Here is a 21201-nt window from a genome sequence, read left to right on the forward strand (position 1 = left end):
TGCAGCAGCCCCCAAGGGCTATAGCAGCTAGCTGGGCTGCTGAGAACCCAAGAGGCTCTTCCCCAGGGCAGCCCGACTCGGAAGGACTGCCTGAGAATGTAGGCAGATTTTTCACAACGCGGCCAAGCTTGTTCTAGCTTTTCTAGGCTGCAGGCCTTTTCCTGGGGGCTGGCGGTGTTTGGTGCTGCTCCGCGGGGTGTAGCCCCTCCAGAGGGCAAGCAGGCCAGGGCAGGGAAAGCCCCTGGGGTGGTAGGCTTCCGGCAATTATTGAGGCCAGCCCTCTGGGATGGCAGGCAGCCCCAGGTCCAGCGCATTTGTGCGGGGTAGGGGGAGGGGAGATGTACTGGGAAGCATAGCTTTCTGATAGCTGGCAGGCCAGTGAGCTCGCTGTGGTGTGGGGAGTATTCTATGGGGGCCCACCCCTTCTTCTCTCCCCTCCCCAACACTGGCACCTTGTCTCTCCTGCAAATCCAGCTCTTCTCCCAGGTCCCCTCTGATGTGGCTTTCCATTTCCCAGCCCTTAGCGTATTGCTCCCTCCTCCCGCAACACTCTGCTTTCTAGTTTCCCAGGCAGTCTCTGCCCTGTCAAACCTGACAGACCAGTTTTTAGACCCCTCCCCCCAAAGACTGCCCTGTCAAACCTGACAGACCAGTTCCTAGGACCCCCCCCCCCCAAGCAGTCTCCACTCTGCCCACCCCAGCCCCGTCCTGTTCCCGGGGTACTAACCTCCAGAGCCGAGGTCTTGGTGCCCAGCCCCCACCCAAGTGACTCAATTTTTGGTGACTGTGCCAGTAGTTCAGATGATCTGTTTGGTTCTCGCTCTGCTTTTCAGTACTCTGACTTAACTGCTGCGCTCTTCTCTGCATGTGGAGATTCGCTGATTTGGTTGATCTTTCCGATGAGTAGGTGACTTTCCAGGGTGTGGGATCTCTTTCTCCTCCACAGTTCCCTTTCGGGGGCGCCCATCCAGTTTGGATTCACCTTCTCTCACTCTCTTTTCTCTTGTTTTACCCAGTTATGTCACAAGATTCTTGCTGTTATTGGCGTTTAGGTTCTGCCAGCGATTGATTGATGTTCTGTGTGAGTCGTTTAACCTGTAGATGCGGGGTTTTTTTGTTGTTGTGTTTGTGGGAGCAGGCGAGCATGTCCCCCTACTCTTCCGCCATCTTGCCTCCCTGAATCCAAGATCAGCTTCTTAACTGGAGCTCTGGAGCTCATCCCTTTCCTTCTCAGAAACCCCATCCATCAGCCACCTCCCCTCTCTTCTGTATCTTCAACCTTCTTTCTTCTAGCTCCTTCCCACCAGCATGTGAACATGTTCAAGTCTCTGCCATCTTTAAAAATATCCTCCAACAATTTTATGAGACCTTCCAGCTGCCATCTGATCTCTCCCTTCCCAAGCTTATTCAAGTACAACATGCATTTACAATCTCTATCCCTTGAATGCCCAATGTTCCTGTTACACACAGCTATGTAATAAGCCACTGCAAAACTTGGGGCTGAAAACAATAATCATTTTATTATACTCATAATTGTGTGGGTGAGAAATTTGGGCAAGGCTTATTGGACAATTCTGCTCCACTGGCATCTCTCAGTGGTATCCAGCTGGTGGCTAGGTTGATCTGGTGGATCCAAGATGGTTTCCTTCATGTCTAGCATCTTGTTAGGGATTTCTGGATTGTTGGATGCAGCTGGGTTCCCCCTGCCCACCTCTCTTCATGTGCTCCCACAGTCTCTCCATGTGGTCTATTCAGGTGATCAGACTTCTTAGATGATTGCTCAGGGATCTAAAAGACCAAGGCAAAAACCACAAGGCTTCTTATGACGTACCCTTGTAAGTTAAGCAGCATCACCTCCCTGCATTCTATCAGTTAAACTTATTTACAGAGCCCACCAGATTCAAGACTAGGGCACAGTACAGGGGTATGATTACTGAGAGGAATGGTTAACAGGAAATACATGTTAAGAGTCTACCACCCCTGTGCACTCCTCAAACTACAGTCTGGCAACACTCCTTGCCATCCCACTGAAATCACAATCTCTAAGGTAAAGACCTCTTAGTTGTTAAATCCAATGCATGCTTTTTGGTACTTGCTTAGATTGATTTTTCTGCTGAACTTGACATACTAACTGGACCACTAACTTCATGAAATTTTCCTTCCCTGGCTCTTGTATACCAACTTTCCTGTATGCTTTTAATGATTCTGGCTGTTTCTCAGTCTCCTAAAGTGACTCATTTCTTACGCTCTCCTCTTAAATGCTGGGCTTTGTTATCAGTTCTCTTCTCACCCAGCACATGCTATCTGGTTATATCATCTAGGCCTAAGGCCTCATCTATCACTGAGTGACTGATGATTCCCCAACACACATCTTCATCCCAGATCTCTCTCCAGTCCTCCAGACTCTTATGTACTCCGACAGGTACCTCAAACATGGCCAAAGCTGAATTCATCTTCCCCCTTAAACTCACTCATTCTTATATTCTCGATTTTATACTGACAATCCTGTGAGACGCCCAAGGCAGAAACCTGGAAGTCACCCTTAGCTCTCCCATCTCTCTAATTCCCCCTTATATACTTTATCAACAATCCCTGACCATTCAATTGGCTAAAAAGCTTTTCAATTTATCCACTCTTCTCCATCCCAGATGCTAGGTTTGGCAGGAGATGGGGCTGGGGGGTGTCTTGGCTTCTCATTCTGATCTACAAATTGTATAGAAGTTATATTTACTACCATAACCTCAGATAATACTTTTAAGAGCAGAGGTGACCAGGAGATATTAGGATAGGGGATATTTAAAGAGTGAATCTCATCGGAAGAGGCACTCAAATTGGTGGCAGTAGGACTCTGCCTGTCCAGAGTGAAGTTATTTCAGTTTATGGCAGAGCCTAAGTGGGGGCTTATCAAGCTTCTAATACCTGAAAACCTGTCACCCTGAAACTTTATCATGCTTAGCTTATCTGGTTATAAAAACTGCCTTTTTAAAGCCACATTACTGACAGCTAACATCCAGATATAATTTGGGTATAATTTCTTACTACCCCACTAGAACATTCTTGCTACATTGACAACAGGTTACACAGTAGGTTCTGGCTTCCAGTAAATTACCAGGTAGCTTCTATAGAGCCCACCTTTCCTTCAGATATACTCTGGACAAAATACTAAAATACAATTACCTGAAAGTATTGACAAACAACCTGAAGAAAGAAGAAACTGGAAGAGAATCTATACCTAAAGGATAGGATTAGATTTAGGTGAGATTCCCAATTTTTCAGGCTTTTGGTCACAGAGCAGGCTCCAATTAGTGACTGTTAGGTGAGTAAAACTGAGTCTTTACCAAAGGATAAAAGGTTTTAGTATCTGGAGCCTCTGGAGGTAAAATACTGGAATGGAGGGATCTTGACGGGTTGAGCCCTAAATTATGTGTAGTAACTCTGCCTAAATCTCTGTCCAACTTCTAAACTGTGCATGTACAGGGCAGTCTCAAAATAGCTCAGATAAAGCTAAAAGAACTGAATAGAAATTTTAGCTGCTGCTTATTGCAGGGGAAACTAAATATGAAATTTGAGTTCTGTCAAGTTAACTACCATCTAAAACAAAAAAAAATCAATACCCTTCAGAGGGACACAGTGAAATCCAGAGTCTCTACAACATGTCCTCTGACAAATCCAAATGATTGGACATATTGGAAACAGAAAAATGTGACCCATAATGAAGAAAATAGGTAATCAATTAAGACTGACCCCCAAGTTGACCTAGATGTTGGAATTAGCAGATAGGTGTTTTTAAGCAGCTATTATACCTATGCCCAAGGATATAAAGGAAAATATGCTCATAATGAATAGTGACCAGTTGCATTCCATCCAGGTAAAGATGTAGTACCACCAGTGGAGGCAGAGAATACAAGAACCCTGTTAGATTTTTATTTGTTTATCCAGAGTCTTTCCCTTTCCTTGAAAAGAAAACCCTGTTTCTTAGGAGTGCTACTCCTCTCTTGTCCAGCCATGCAGTTCTAGTGGGGACTTCCTAGTACCCTCTCATCTCCCTAGTCACCATTCATTTGATTGGCTTATATATGAACATCTGATCCAGATCACAACAGTCAGAATCTTTCTTTTAATTTTTTAAAAAAAACAACTTAAATGGGGGGAAATTTTTTTTTTGTGTCTTTTTAGGGCTGCACCCACAGCATATGGAGGTTCCCAGGCTAGGGGTCCAATCGGAGCTGTAGCCGCCTTCCTACTCCAGAGCCCCAGCAATGCAGGATCCAAGCTGCGTCTGTGACCTACACCATAGCTCATGGAAATGCCAGATCCTTAACCCACTGAGTGATGCTGGGGATTGAACCCGGGTCCTCATGGATGCTACTCGGGTTCATTAACCACTGAGCCATGATGGTAACTCCAAATGGGGGAAAATATTGTGTCCCACTTTTGTGGCACCATTTAAAGATGTGTGGATGGGAACTGCTGGTGGCCCTTTTACAACTACAGGGAGGAAGCTTGTCTGAAGACGAGACTGCAGTCAGCATGCAGGATGAGCTATAGATTCCTATTGGTATTCACGTCTCTGGTCTCATCATCCTCATGGATACTAGTTGGGTTCATTACCGTTTAGCCACAATGAGAACTCCAGCTACCGTTTTCAATGCCTGCCAGTTTCACCTACTAAAGATTCTGGAAGACAGTCCATACAGCCACAGCCCAAGTGCCACTATGTTCCACCCCAAGAAGCCCTGCGTCCAGTGCTGTTATCTCCATAGCATCCTCCTCGATGCCTCAGTCTGATCTTTCTAGAACATCCCGATTTGACCAAGTCAGTCCTTTCTGAAACCCCTTGATGACTCCCCATTATCTATATAATGAAATCTTAACTCCATAGGCAAGTGACAAAAGTCCTTTCGAACGAGGGCCCAACTGGCCTTTTTAGGCTCACTTGCTGCCACTCCTCCACCACTGACAACACCGAAGCCTCAATACTGAGCTCTCCACCACCACCACCTCCCTACCTGCCTCAAGCATGTCAACTACTCCCACACACTGCCTCCTGAACACTTATCCTCTCTGGGCACCATATTCCCCAATTTTCTTCCAGTCTCTGCAGCTATTCCTTTTTCATCTTTCTCACGGGCTTCTCATTCTCTACTCCCTTGGTAAGTGTCACTTAGTCCACTCCCTGTTTCACTGCAGGTCCTGTCCTGAGTGATGGCATCCACCGCCAGGCTTTCAAGCTCTACCTACATGCTGTGATCCCCTGATCTTCACTCCTGACCTCCTGCCTGGGCTCTGGTCTCACACATCCTCATGGATAGTGCCTCCTGAAGATCATACAGACACACCTTAGCAGGTCCAAAACAAACGAATTTCCCACCCCAAACTCGCTTCTCTCTTTAATTTATTGGTGGTACCACCACTACCCAAGCCAGAAACCTGGAACTTTTCATTCTCTACCAAATACTGCCGAATTCATATCCTCAGTTAACTCTTCAGTCTGTTTCCTCCTCTTCATACTCGCTGCTATTGTCCGGCTCTCATCCTCTCTGGCTTGAATTCAGCAATAGTCTCTTCTCTCCTTCCAGTCTGCCATGCCTCCCATCCAAATGATGACATGCATCACCTACCTACAATGATAATCATGTCACTGCCCAGCCTGGCTTGAAACACTTCACTGGTTCCCACTGCCTGGTCAGACAAAATTTTTCCTTTCCTGGGAGTTCCCATCATGGCTCAGTGGTTAACGAATCCAACTAGGAACCATGAGGTTGTAGGTTCAATCCCTGGCCTTACTCAGTGGGTTAAGGATCCTTCATTCCCCTGAGCTGTGGTGTAGGTCACAGACGCAGTTTGGATCTGGCATTGCTGTGGCTGTGGTGTTGGCCAGCAGCTGTAGCTCTGATTGGACCCATAGCCTGGGAACCTCCATATGCCACGGGTACAGCACTAAAAAAAGACAAAAAAAATTATTCCCTTCCCCATAGTTGTTAAATACCTAATCTAGGAGTTCTCATTGTGGCACAGTGGAAATGAATCCGACTAGGAACCATGAGGTTGCAGGTTCAATCCCTGGCCTTGCTTAGTAGGTTGGGATCCAGTGTTGCTGTGAGCTGTGGTGTAGGTCTCAGACATGGCCCGGATCCTGTATTGCTGTGTCTCTGGCGTAGGCTGGCGGCTACAGCTCCGATTAGATCCCTAGCCTGGGAATCTCCATATGCTGTGGGTGCAGCCCTAAAAAAAAAAAGATTTTTAAAAAAGACAAAAAAAAAAAATACTTACTCTGTACCAGGAACTATGCTAAGTATTAGGAATATAATGTTAACCATGAACTGGCCCCTACCTTTTAAGGAATTTGCCACCTATCTGGGAAGACAGATATATAACCACATACTAATGACATAATCTATTAAGTCCTATGATAGATATATTCACAGAGCATTACAGGAGCATAAGATTGAGTTCCTTGAAGCAGAGACCTAGGTCTTCCTAATCTTTCTATCCCTGACATTTGGTACCAGGTCTAATTCAATAGAATTTTTTTGGGGGCCACACCCACGGCACATGGCGGTTCCCAGGCTAGGGGTGTAATCACAGCTGTAGCCGCCAGCCTATGCCAGAGCCACAGCAACACAGCATCTGAGCTGCGTCTGCAACTTACACCACAACTCATAGCAATGCCGGATCCTTAACCCACTGAGCGAGGCCAGGGATTGAACCTACGTCCTCATGGATGCTAGTCAGATTTGTTTCCACTGAGCTACGACAGCAACTCCAGAAAACTGTTTTTAAGTACTGAACAGATGATCTTCTCTGACCCTCAGTTTCTATGTAAAATGGCTCATAGCTCATGTATCAAATGAATTAAATCTATGAACTTTCTTCCAATCCTGATTTGAATTAACCAAACGCAATTTTTAAAATGAGATAATAAGGAAAATTTGAACACCAGGTATATATTTGATAATGTTATAGTATTATTGCTTGGGGTTTTTTTTTTTTTTTTTTTTTTTTTTTGTCTTTTGGTCTTTTTTTGTTGTTGTTGTTGCTATTTCTTGGGCGGCTCCCGCGGCATATGGAGGTTCCCAGGCTAGGGGTTGAATCGGAGCTGTAGCCACCGGCCTACACCAGAGGCACAGCAACGCAGGATCCGAGCCGCGTCTGCAACCTACACCACAGCTCACGGCAACGCCGGATCGTTAACCCACTGAGCAAGGGCAGGGACCGAACCCGCAACCTCATGGTTCCTAGTCGGATTCGTTAACCACTGCGCCACGACGGGAACTCCTGCTTGGGGTTTTTAAAGTGTTATAATGGTACTGTGGTGTGTTTAAAAGTCATCTTCTACAGGTATGTGAGGAAGTATTTAAAAATTGAATTATGCAATTAAAAATTATCTGGGATTTACCATAACATAATCTAGTGGTGTTAGGTAGGGGTTCTAGCTGAAACAAGACTGGCTGTGAGTATGTTAATAATTGCTAAAGCAAGATAATGGATAAAAATGACAAAATCTCTCATGGTTCTGGGACAATTCAATGATGTGATTATATAAAACTTCTGATATTGTGCCTGCTGTGTCAAAAAATGTTAGTTTTGCTTCCCTCTCATCCTTTTAATTCTATCCAGGGCACAACAGGAGAGACAGGTCAGTGGTATGGGAGTTAGAAGCCCAATATCTGTTTGTTTGTTTGTTTTGCTTTGTTTTGTTTTTTGTCTTTTTAGGGCTGCACCTGCAGCATATGGAGGTTCCCAGGCTAGGGTTCTAATTGGAGCTGTAGCCGCCGGCCTACACCACAGCCACAGCAACACAGGATCTGAGCCGCGTCTGCAACCTACACTACAGCTCACGGCAATGCCGGATCCTTAACCCACTGAGCAAGGCCAGGGATCGAACCTGCGTCCTCATGGATGCTACTCAGATTTGTTTCTGCTGAGCCACGACAGGAACTCCCAGAAGTCCAATATCTGAAGAACTGGAAACATTCTCAATATTGTTTCTCTCTTCTGACTTGTAAAGACAGAGCAGCTAGAGCACCAAGTGGCTCCCAAGTAGCCTTGAGTAGGGTAGTGCTCCAAGATCAGCAGAACAAAGAGGAAGAAATCACAGCTTGAATTTCTGTGGAGAGGAGAGAAAAACTGCTCCAGACCAGAACATGATCCCTTGGCTGGAAAGAGCTCATCTTTTCCTCTGCTGCTTGAGTCCCTGTGTGGTACTGCCACCTGGTGGCTCTCTAGCATCGCTTTACCGAGTTCTCGGACGCAGGTAGCTCTCATAGTTCTGACTATACTGAAAATTCTGGAAGGGAAAGCCCCTTCAACCAAATATTTCCTGAACCGCTCAAAGTTAAGCATAACATATCATATCCCTCGTGTCCAACAAAGTACTTTGTACTCAAGCACCTCTCACTGTATTAGGATGGGTGAGCATTTATTCATCTAACCAACTTATTTAGGCATGGGAGACACAATGGTGAACAAAACTAATTGAGCATATAAACAGAGTTAAACATGTAAACAGAGAATTAAAATAATCACTTTCCCCCACTATAAAAGTAGTTATATTATATCCACCAGTTTGTTTTATTTTTTATTTTATTATTATTACTTTTTTTGTCTTTTTGTCATTTTTTTAGGGTTGCACTTGTGGCATATGGAGGTTCCCAGGCTAGGGGTTGAATTGGAGCTGCAGCTGCTGGCCTACATCACAGCCATAGCAACACAGGATCTGAGCCGCATCTGCAATGTATACCACAGCTCATGGCAACACCAGATCCTTAACCCACTGAGCAAGCCCAGGGATAGAACCCACATCCTCATGAATGCTAGTTGAGTTCGTTAACCACCGAGCCACTATGGGAACTCCTGTTTTATTTTTTAGTTGCACATATATGTGATATTATATAGTATTTGTCTTTCTCTGTTTGACTTTCACCTAGCATAATACCCTCCACGTGCATCCATGTTGTTACAAATGGCAAAATTTCATTCTTTTTTAAGTCTCAAAGACATAGGGAACAAACTAGTGGTTACCAGTGGTGAGAGGGAAGGGAGGAGGAGCAAAATAGGGGCAAGAGATAAAGAGGTCCAAACTGCTATGTATAAAATAAATAAGCTAAATAAATAGACTACAGGATATGTTTTACAGCAAGAGGAATATAGCAATATTTTATAGTAACTATAAATGTGGTATAACTTTTAAAAATTGTGAATCACTATCATCTTCTACACCTGAAAATGTACATAGTATTATAAATCAACTACACCTCAAAAGAATAAAAATTAAAAACAAATGTTTTTTTAAAAGTAGTTAATCTTTGTTGAGCATTTAATGTATGCCAGGAACTTGTTTAAGTCCTTTATACATACATGTATTAGGTCACTTAACTTTGATAATAATCCTGTGAGACAGATACTATGATCCTGCAGGTTAGGTAAATTGCCCAAGGTCACAGAGCTAGGAAATGTTAGGGCTCAAATTTAAGCCCGACCTGGCTCCAGAGCCCATGCCCTAGTTTAAAAAAAGTACTACTGCTCCCCTCACCCAATGCCTGTATGAGGATTGAATAAATAAAAACCTTGGACCTCCGAAACCCAAGGAGAGAAAAGCTCAGGTAGGAGATTCTCCTCATAGGAGGTTAAACTAATCAAGAACTTGACTCCATCCCTATGAATCTCATCTAGGTCCTGGGGTTTCTCACTGTGGAATCTCTGCCTCTGTTGCAGCCCTGCATCCTCTACCCCCAAAGTGAGCATTCTCCATTTAATGTTCTAACTCAAACATAAACAAAAACCACTTCATACAATTCTTCCTAACATGATGGAAACATGCTGGTCTTTTCAAGAAGATGCTACCAAATTCTAAAGGTGAACTGTACAGAAACAAACAAAGCAATTGAAGGAAGCATTCATAAACAATTTCAATTATGACCATACCTACCTGGTTTCCAGCTTTGTGCATTTAGTACCTGGATTCCTGGCTGGACTCATAAAAATATGGCTGCCTTAGGGATGTAAAGTACAACATGATAAATATAATTAACACTGCCTCATATTACATATGAAAGTTGTCAAGAGACTAAATCCTAAGTGTTCTCATCACAATAAAACATTTTTTTCTGTTTCTTTAATTCTGTATCTATATGAGATGATGGATGTTCATTAAACTTATTGTTTATAAACTTATTCATGATATATGTAAATCAAATCATTATACTGTATACCTTAAACTTATACAGTGCTGGATGTCAACTATATCTCAAAACTGAAAGAAAAAATACATGGCTGACTTTTGGTAAGCACTTACTCTGTGCAAGGCATTGTACTTTACACTATTGATCCCATTTAATCTTCACACCAAACCTGTGATGCAGGAAGGTATTCCCATTTCATGGATAAAGATAATAGGGCCAGAGAGGTTAAATTGCCCAGGATTATACAACTAATAAGCACATAAACAGAAAGAAAGGATTTGAACTTAAGTAGCCTGACATCAGAATCTGAGTTCTTGACCACTATGATATACTGCCTCCCTCTTTTTTTTTTTAATATTTTTTGTTCTTTTTAGGGCTGCACCCACAGCATATGTAAGTTCCAAGGCTAGGGGTTGAATCGGAGCTGTTGCCGCTGGTTCATTATCACAAAGCCACAACAGAACTTCCTTCTTTTTTATTTTTATGGCCCCACTCATGGCATATGGAAGTTCCCAGGCCAGGGACTGAATCTGAGCCACAGCTGCAGCAACACCAGATCCTTTAACCCACTGCACCTGGCTGGCGACTGAACCCACTCTCCCACAGTGACCCAAGCCACTGCAGTTGGATTCTTAACCTACTGTTTGACAGTGGGATCTCCCCCCATCTCCCACTTTGTAATATCATTCTCTCCCAAATTCCTTCTAAAGGAAAGGTCCAAGCCCAATAAAATTTCTGTGGGATACACTGAACTGTAAAGGGGATTTGGATAAGTTTGGCTCAAATATACCTCCAGGTTTTCAGGTGTCTGTGGCATAGGCCAGCAGCTGCAGCTCCGATTCAACTCCTGGCCTGGGAACTTCCATATGCTACACATGCAGCCCTAAAAAAAAAAAAAAAAAAAAAAAAGAAAGAAAGAAAATGGCTGAATCTTGCTAAGAACCCTGATCTTTGGGGCCTTTTAACTTGCCCTATTTGAATCACCCTCCCTCCTGATCAGTGGGAGCCTTGAAAACCAGCAGCCTCACACTCATGGTAAAATGCCATGAAAGCCAGCTGCCTAACCATCACCATGACTAACAGGGATAGAACAGCCTGGAGTTCCTCAAAAACTCCATCCTCTGAGCACTATCACTATGCGACCTGTCAGGTCCCTGAAAAAGCCTACTTCACATGGCTTATAGTTATTTGCTATGACTCAGCAGGACGTGCGATAGTGGGAAAAGCCCTATCTACAGGGCATTTGCCAAATACAGTCAGTGGCAATTGTTTAACATCACAGCTGCCTAGGCCATCTGTTGGGGAAAAAAGACGAGACTGACCAAAAAACTTAAAAGCAAGATCCTGGGAATCAGATGTCCAAAAAGATCTCTGAATAGCTCTGATATATTTCTGAGGATCTTAAAGTAAACACATGTGCAGGGCTGTGCACATGCCCAGGAAAGAAATTAGAAGGTTCTCATCTCTCACCTCTGGCTAACCTTGAGAGTCTATAAAAACAGGAAGTGAAGACTAAGGCAGAATCGAGCACTGCCTACCAGAGCACTGACAGCATACCACAATACACACAGAGCACTTCTGCAAAAGGTAGGAGGGTTACTGATTCAAGACATTTTAGGAAACATCTGACCAATTATTAGCTGACAGCTAAGCTACAAGCTTAGTGATGACATTGGGCAAGACCTCAGTGGCTGCACACAACAGGAAATACAGATTTTACAAAATTAGTCCAAGAAAGACACTGAATAAATAGCAACAATAAAAACAGCAACAACAACAAACCCCAGCCATGTTAATGTGAGTTGCCACATTATTTAAAATGTCCACTTTTAAACAAAAAAAATTATGAGACATGCCAAAGAAAGGAAAGGAAGGGGGGAGTTCCCTTGTGGTGCAGTGGGTTAAGGATCTGGTTTTGTCACAGCTGTGGTGCAGACTGCAACTGCAGCATGGGTCCAATTCCTGGCCGAGGAACTTCCACATGCTGCAGGTGCGGCCAGGAAAAAAAAAGAAAAAAAGAAAAAAAAAAGAAAAAAAGGAACAAAGTATGGCCTAAATACAGGAAGGGAAAAAAAAAAAACAGTCAATAGAAACTGTCCCTGAGGAAGATGAGACATCAGACTTACTAGACAAAGGTTTCAAATAACCTATATATAAATATGTCAAAGAACTCATTAAAGCAAACCATGTGGAAAGACATAGTATGATAAAGATGCTTCACCATATAGAGAATATAGATAAAGAGAAGTTATTAAGAAGAGTCAAAAAGAAATTCTGGACTTGAAAAGTATAATAAATAAAATGAAATATTTACTGGAGGGGCTCAACAGCAAATATGAACTGGCAGAAGAAAGAATCATCAGGGAGTTCCCATCGTGGCGCAGTGGTTAACGAATCCGACTAGGAACCATGAGGTTCCGACTAGGAACCATGAGGTTCCGACTAGGAACCATGAGGTTCCGACTAGGAACCATGAGGTTCCGACTAGGAACCATGAGGTTCCGACTAGGAACCATGAGGTTCCGACTAGGAACCATGAGGTTCCGACTAGGAACCATGAGGTTCCGACTAGGAACCATGAGGTTCCGACTAGGAACCATGAGGTTCCGACTAGGAACCATGAGGTTCCGACTAGGAACCATGAGGTTCCGACTAGGAACCATGAGGTTCCGACTAGGAACCATGAGGTTCCGACTAGGAACCATGAGGTTCCGACTAGGAACCATGAGGTTCCGACTAGGAACCATGAGGTTCCGACTAGGAACCATGAGGTTCCGACTAGGAACCATGAGGTTCCGACTAGGAACCATGAGGTTCCGACTAGGAACCATGAGGTTCCGACTAGGAACCATGAGGTTCCGACTAGGAACCATGAGGTTCCGACTAGGAACCATGAGGTTGTGGGTTCGGTCCCTGGCCTTGCTCAGTGGGTTAACAATCTGGCGTTGCCGTGAGCTGTGGTGTAGGTTGCAGACGCGGCTCGGATCCCGCGTTGCTGTGGCTCTGGCGTAAGCTGGTGGCTACAGCTCCGATTCGACACCTAGCCTGGGAACCTCCATATGCTGAGGGAGCGGCCCAAGAAATAGCAAAAAAAAGACAAAAAAAAAAAAAAAAAGAAAGAATCATCAAAATTGAAGACAGGTCAATTGAGACTGGCCAGACTAAGGAACAGAAAAAAAAAAAAAAAAGAATGAAGAAAAATGCAGAGCTTCAGATATCTATGGGAGACCATTGAGCACACCAATGTACCCATAATGGGCCCCAGAAGGAAAGGAGAAGGAAGGGACAGAAAGTATATTTGAAGAAAACATGCCTGAAATTCTCCAAATTTGATGAAAACATTAATCTATAAATCCAGGAAGCTCAACAAATTCCAAGAAAGATAAACTCAAAGTAATAAAGGAATTCACACACGTCATAAGACCAGAAACAAGACAAGAATTTCCATTCTTGCCACCTCTATTCAACACTGTGTTGGTGGTTTTAGCCAGGACAATGAAGGGAGAAAAAAATAAAGAGTATCTATGTTGGAAAGGCTCAGGGGTCCTCTCTATGGATCCTGAAGATGAATAAAACACTCATCTTGGAGCTGTGGGGAACCCCACCCATCATTCTTATATGGACTGTTTTCCAGGGGCTCACAGACTAGTAAGAAGGCCAAGCAGATGCCCAGGTAACTATAATGTAAAAGTGAAGGTGACAGAAAAGAGAAACAGGGAAGAGCGATGAAGAGGACAACAGATCTAGGTTTCCAAACAAGTGGCACTGATTTGGGGCCTTGAGTGTTAGAAAAGATTGGGGTATGTGTGAATGGACAGGAATACTTCTCAAAGAAGACTGTACAGAGGGAATAAGCAGAACCAATAGGAGGAGGAGGATCGAGATTCCAATGGGGGAGTTCTGTAGGGCTGGAACACACTGAAAAAGCCATACAGCAAATTCACATGAATTTTTATGAAACAAGAGACTGAGATATTCTGTACTTGGCCCATAATCATGAGGTCAGTTGGTGGTTGTACTTAACATTTGGAACCAATATCTTTGAAGGCCCACTGATTACACAATTCCAATAATAGTACTAGAACTTCTATTCTAACTTACAGACTGAATGACTTAGCCAGCAAGAGCTACTCCTGTGTGTAAAATATAGACTCATATGGAAGCTTGAAAAGTGAACCATTTTCTGCCAGCTTAAAAGAATAAAATTTCATATGTGTCATTGGAAATAATATAGTGTTTTCCTTCAACCTCATACAATGATGTAGAGGAGGGTAAACGCTACTTATCCTTTGGTTATGAAGGAGAGGAAGAGATGAAACTCTCTCTTTGTAGGAGGCATGATCTTTTACATGTAAAATCCTAAGGAGTCACAAAAATACTATTACAAATAATAAATTCAGCAAGGTTACAGGTCAACATACAAAAAGCAACTACATTTCTATACACTAGCAAATGAACACTCCAAATAGGAAATTAATAAAAAAAAGACTCCATTTATAATAGCAAAAAAATTGCTTCAGAATTAATTTAACAAAAGAAGTGTAAGACCTGTATACTGAAAACTACAAAACAAGGTTGAAGTAAATATAAAGAATCCCATGCCCATGGATCAGAAGACTTAATATTGTTAATATGGCAATACTCGGCAAATCAATCTACAGATTCAGCATAACCCCCATAAAGATCCTAGCTGTCTTACAGAAATGGATGAGATGATCCTAAAATTTACATGGAAATGCAAAGAACCCAAAACAGCCAAAACAATCTTGAAAAAAAAGAATAAAGAGGGCTCACAGTTCACGTTTTCAAAAATTATCCCAAAGCTACAGTAATTAAGACTGGTACTGGCAGAGGATAAATATACAGATCAGATAGATTCCAGAAATAAGCTCAGACCTTTATGGTGACTGATTTTCAACAAGGGTGCCAAGACCATTCAACAATTTTAATAATAATAACGACAGAAATAAACACAACATTTATTTTTATTTTATTTTATTTTTGTCTTTTCTGGGGCCACACCCACGGCATATGGAGGTTCCCAGGCTAGGGGTCAAATCAGAGCTATAGCCACTGGCCTATGCCAGAGCCACAGCAAAGCAGGCTTTAATCATCTAGAGGTGTCTTCATTCATAGGTCTCCTGGTTGATGCCGGCTATTAGGTAGGATGTCAACTGGGGCTGCTGACCACAGGACCTACAGTTGGCCTTGATATGGGCCTGGGCTTTCTCAAAGCATGGCAGCCTCAAGGTAGTTAGACTTCTTAAGTGGAAGCTCAGGACCCTAAAGGTCAAGGTCCCCGCAAATAAGGCAAAAGCTGCACTGCCTCTTATGGTCTAGCCTCAGAAGTCAGAGAGTCTGATTTCTCCCTATTCTAATGACTCCAACAATCAAAGTCTGCCCAGATTCAAAGCAGGGGGGACATCAATTCTACTTCTCAATGGAAGGATGGTAAGGTCACATTACAGAAGAGAGTGTGGGATGAGAGATACTATTGTGGCCATCTTTGAAAAACACAATCTGCTACATTCTCCTATCCACTTGTCTTGCTCAAGTATAGTCCTATCGCTTTTTTAACAGGAAAACAACCACGGGGACTTCTATTTTTCACTGATGCTCCCAAGTTCTGTTAGAGGGTAACCAGATGCTTTTATCCACATGCAGCCCCCAATCTCTCCTGTTTACATCTATTTCTCTGCTATATATGCTCCTGGCAGAAAGGGAAATTGGTCTCCTACAGGCTGCTGGACCTGGCACTGATCTCTCTGAGGAGAAAAGCAACCACCAATGTATGGGAGTTGGCCTGGCCCTTACAGCTACTAGGCCTTGGTGTTCTCCTGATGAACATAAACAATTTCACAGACCCTCCACATCAGACAGGGGCCCTCTGTGACAAAAGCAGGACCACTGCATAATCATTTCTGAAAAGAGACAAAACAATGAACTTTGACCAAACCAAAAAATGATCAGACATCCTCCTATCCTGGCTAATAGTGATTGCTGCTACTTTACCAACTAGTCTCCTTCTAGTGTATCCTGCTAGAAAAAATTCATTAAGATATCCAATCATGGAATTAGTCTTATGTAGAGTCTGTTACTTCCTAACAGAATCCAATCCAGAGTGAAGCCTTACTTCCTTAAATCCTCCCCCAAACCATGGAAAGCAAGTCCAAATCCTATAATAAATCCTTTCTTATACTCTCTGAAATGTTCCACAAGTTCCCCATGGTGGGCATTCTCCCTTGACACACTGAGTAATCAACCTGACTTGTTCAACCACAGGTTATGTTCCTGGTGGTCTATTGGCTGGAGGGCACTGACAACTCCTTGAAGCACCTTGAAATTAGAGAACACATTTCAGACAAGGCCATTTCCAATGTCCTGACCTCCAGCTTTGAAGAAGAGGTTGGATTTGGCTCTTTTACATGCAGTTTTGGCATTCATACATTCAATTATATGAATTCCTTATATCTCCAGAAGCTGTTAAAACGTTCCTATAGTTCAAAAATATATATTTATATAAGATTAGGTTGTCAGGGTTTTTTCATCACCTTAACAAGTACAGGAAAGTTATCATAATAAACAGCAGCAATAGCTACCCTGTTACCAACAGGTCACAGGACCTAAGGGCAACCTGGACGCAGGCATACGGGTGTTTAGGCCTCTGCTGTGGGAAAAGCAATAGTTGTACACCCAGCAACTGGCTCATCAGTTGCAGACTCCAGATTACAAAATACATATCTGCCTCCTCTTCCTAGTGAGTTCTTCAGTTTAATCTTATTTTGCAAAGAAATAACATACATTAATTATGATAGTTACCCTTCTCTTCTCTACATTACACTTGATGCAAGAACCCTGATCTTCTGAAAAACCATTCCAAACAAAATAATGACATCCATAGCCTTGTGGTTATCTGTGTGACCTGAAACCTTACGCCACTTCAAGTTAGAGATACACACTGATTTAAAGTTGTTTAGGGATGATGTTCCTGTTGTTCTGCTTGGTGGAGTCTCTGGGGTGCTGGAACACAGGTTTGATCCTCGGGCTGGCACAGTGGGTTAAGGATCTGCTGTTGCAACTGCGGCTCCAATCTGATCTCTTGGCCCTGGAACTCCGTATGCTGCAGGGCAGCTAAAAAAGGAAAAAAAAAATAAAGTTGTTTAAGGAGTCAGCTGTAACAAGCAGGAAATCTGAATTGGAACCAATCCTGTCTAAAGAATTCTGGAGTAATCATGTGTTTGTTGCTCTGACACACATGGCCCCAAATTCTCTTTAGCATCTATCTGTTTGCTCTCAGAGTCCATAAGCTATTCAGTGTTCAAGCAACAAAATTAGAGTCATTCCTACCTAGGAATCACTTAGGACTCAGGGATGCATAGTTGAAACTAACATATGTTTGTTTCATTTCCTTTTATTTCTTCACATCTCATAGAAAATTATATTGTCTATAAGACTAAGTACAAACTAGGCAGAGATGAGGACTGGTGAGGCGGGAAGGAATCAGTGCATAAGGATAAATGAGAGGCTCACCTACCATATGTGAAACGTAATTAATACTCAAAAGTCATGTGTGTGACTATTGATGGGGTTTAAAACATGCTACCCCAAAATATGGCACCATGACATACTGAATTTTTTTTTTTTTTGTCTTTTTAGGGGCTCACTCATGGCATATGGAAGTTCCCAAGCTAGGGATAGAATCAGAGCTGTAGCTGCTGGCCAGAGCCACAGCAACGCCAGATCTGAGCTGCGTCTATAGTCTACACCACAGCTTATGGCAACATTGGATCCTTAACCCACTGAGCAAAGCCAGGGATTGAACCCGAGTCCTCATGGATACTAGATACTGCTGAGCCACGACGGGAACTCCGGCGTACTGAATATTTTAAAGCTGAAAGAGTTTGAGTAAATGGCAGAAGCAGGAAGATCAGCTGACCTCTCATAACTCTTCTCCTCTGAAACAGGTCATAAAACCCTCATGTGAGGTCCCCTCCCTATATCTAGAGGAAAGGAACATCTTTATCTCCAAATACAAAGAGACACAGAGAAAGTCTCCCCCAGTTGACTACACTTCCTTCATACTCTTTGTCATATTTCTCCATGACTTCCCACTCTTCGTCAAACCTAGCATAAAATGCTCAGCTGTTTCTTTGGGTCTTCATTTCCCTATGATGGGCCTTGTGTCACATAAAACTTCCATTAAATACACTTGCACACTTCTCTCCTGTTAACCTGACTTTGTCAGTTGCATTTTCAGACCCAGCCAGGAACCCTAAGAGGGTTGGGTTAAACGTTTTCCTCCCCTATAGTGTCCTGCTGATTTCCTTGAAATGTGACTATCACAGACCCTTAGATTTCTGAAACATCTACGGCACTGATCTTCCTAGCATTTTGCTTACCCCTGAAAAGATTCACAGTAAACTTAGGCCAGGTTATTTGGACTCTTTTGTGTATGTTTTATGTGTCTGCACTTTTGGTTTGGGTATTTTATTCATTTTGTTTTGTAACTGGCCTGGGGGGGAGATGTGGAATCCAGCACTGATGTGTCTAGACTGATTAGTGACATTTCTGAAAATGTGTCCTGGTCTTTTTCAGGCTTGTGGGAGGGTTTGGAGGGTATGCAGAACTGGGGATATAGGCTGTTTAGGCCAATCCCAAAAGGAAGGTTTCACGTTATTCTCTGACACAGTAAGATTTTTGGTTCCCTCTGTGCTCTAAAGTAAATAAACTGATTATTCCTTCTGAAGAGGGAGGGGTTTCATTGCGGGTGAAAAAAAATAAAACTACTCATCACACCATCTCAATTCTGGCTCCTTATACTAATCCTTCTGTGTTGATTGTTCCAATTACCTTTTCATTTTGTAACTTCAAACACAATTTACTACCAGAATTTAGGAACACCTCATTTTTTTGGTGATGATACAAGTGGAGGTATGAGCTCTGTAAATAACTAGTTACTTGAATATAACTCAGAAAGGGATCTGAAAAGAAAATAACTACTTTGTTTTTTAAACAATTTAAGGAATGCTGAACTCTATGAGTGAAGAAAAACTGGTGCAAACCTTACTTTTAGTTCAGGAAGATTCATCTTTGCTCCTCCATTCAAAATATACAAATGAACAACAAAAACACATCCATGTTATTTCATATCTACTGTGACTTAATTTAGACTTGTCTAACCTGTGGGAGTGTGCCTAGTATTCCCTAGAGATGTCCTTTCTGGTTTACTAATCTCAGTTCTGTTTAGATCAGTAGTTCTCCAAGTGCAGTCCAGAATCAACAGTATTGGCATCTTCTGGAAACTTGTTAGAAATGTAAATCTGTGGGTCTACCCCAGAACCACTGAATCAGCAACTCTGTGGTGGAACCCAGCAATCTGTGTTTTAAGAAGTCCCCCCTCCCCCCGCCCCCACCTCCCCCGGCTGCTGATTCTGATGCACAGGAAAGTTTGAGAAACACTTAGACTGTCTTCTATACTGCTATTTCTCTGGTAAACAAAGCAGCAGGTTTGATGATTTAAAATTTTTTATTGCTTAGGATTCCAGGTAAATGCACAAGTCCCTGCTATGAACTGAGTTTGCTAGAAAACCAAAGAGCCAACACAGCAGTGTTTCAAATGCTTAAGCCAGAGAGCCCTTGACTCCTGCACTATAGGCCTACCTAGAACCTGCAGGCTATGCATGCAAGGGGAGGTCTTGCTCTTGGGTAAGAATGACTTTCCATCAGGAGTCCTGGAAGTGCCACTGTGATGGGCAAATGCTCTCACTGGGAATAAACTAGTTTGGGCTTTAAGTCCAACTCAGTTCTCTAGGTAGCTTCACCTGAGCTAAAAAGGAAGGGAGCATGCCGAGAGAAAACTGCACATAGTTTTCCTTGCTTATTTTACCTTCAAAATATATGTCAAATCACTACATCAAAGGTTATTCCAAATGGCACCCTCAGGAGGTTTTTAAAAAATGAGATGCATCTATGTCTATATCCTTGTATTATAATTGCCTGCCTCCAAATACATATAGTAACTGACATGCTGTAACTATCAAGAATAAAGGTTAATTTTTCTCCTCATAGAGCCTCTAGTCCAGTACCCAACACAGAGCAAGTAGTTGCTATCTGTTAAAGGGAGTCAACTCATTAAAAATTGAATCTGAAATCAGGGGCCTAATAAAATCATCCTGGGAGTTCGCTTGTGGCGCAGGCTGGGGATCCGGCGCTGTCTTTGCGGCGCTTCCGGTCGCTGCTGCGGCGCGGGTTCAACTCCTGGCCAGGGAACATGACGCGGGGTGGGGGAGGGGGAAGGAGAGTCATCCTGTATAGGTACGATTCACATGTGCTGGTGCCCAGCCGACAACACTTTTTCATCCTGCTGATTTTACCCTCCATTCATCTGCTTGCCGCCTCTTCCATCCCCAAACACTATGCAGAAGAGTCACACATCTCAACACCTACAGTTACCCGCCCGCTTCCGACACACACGCCATCAATTCTCGCCGCTGGGTCCGTCAGTCTGTCAGTTCCCCCCACTCCTCACGCCCTCTCACTTTCGTTCTCTAACCCAGCGCGGCTGCAGGCAGGCCGTGCCTACGCCTTCAGCCCAGAACAGTGTTACAAACCTCCGCATCGTCCGCTCTCCTGGCAGCGGCAGCCGATCGCCCCTACCTTGCGGCTTCAGAGAGCAACTGCGACCGCAGTAGCTAGTTTCCAGCCTGCCGGCGGCCCTCATTTACACTCGATCATAATAGAGACGCGCACAGGATATTTCCCAGGCGCCCCTGGGGCCACGTACGACGGAACTCCCACAGTCCTCTTCGCCTCCGCTCGCAGCACCCCGAGACTCTGACCTTAACCCTTTCACGTCCATATTCATTGGACCATCAACGCCCCCTGGCATGCAGATTGCTCGGTTGGGAGTTGGCGGACCTTTACCTGGTAAAAGACATAAAATATTAGGCCTTTCCTCTTAGTTGTAATTATCTATTGAACATTTTCTCAACTGGCTTGTAAGTTGACTTGTAAGCTT

General features: G+C 43.3%; 1 protein-coding gene and 1 long non-coding RNA gene across 4 annotated transcripts in view; one reads left to right on the forward strand and one right to left on the reverse strand.

Moving 5' to 3' along the window:
- Positions 1 to 1494: 1494 nt before the first annotated feature.
- On the reverse strand, positions 1495 to 20955 carry LOC100739062 (uncharacterized). Of its 3 annotated transcripts, XR_014834828.1 has the most exons (4): positions 20795 to 20955; positions 17144 to 17315; positions 7889 to 8110; positions 1495 to 1788 (listed from the first exon to the last, which is right to left on the reverse strand). It is a non-coding gene; the product is annotated as an uncharacterized LOC100739062 (long non-coding RNA). The 3 variants fall into 3 exon arrangements; XR_014834829.1 differs by lacking the exon at positions 7889 to 8110; XR_002340852.2 differs by lacking the exons at positions 7889 to 8110; positions 17144 to 17315.
- A 91-nt stretch (positions 20956 to 21046) lies between these two features.
- The window catches only part of FAM199X (family with sequence similarity 199, X-linked), a 43793-nt gene continuing 43638 nt past the window's right edge, over positions 21047 to 21201 (forward strand). The window contains exon 1 of the mRNA XM_085006959.1: positions 21047 to 21110. The gene's annotated coding sequence lies outside the window, so the exon portion shown is untranslated. The remainder of the gene's footprint in view (positions 21111 to 21201) is intronic.

The sequence above is a fragment of the Sus scrofa genome, chromosome X (assembly GCF_054392235.1).
Source record: "Sus scrofa isolate SSC_HxYL_T2T_F1_AM1 chromosome X, Sscrofa_HxYL_maternal_Yorkshire_Landrace_v2.0, whole genome shotgun sequence".
Classification (NCBI taxonomy): domain Eukaryota; kingdom Metazoa; phylum Chordata; class Mammalia; order Artiodactyla; family Suidae; genus Sus; species Sus scrofa.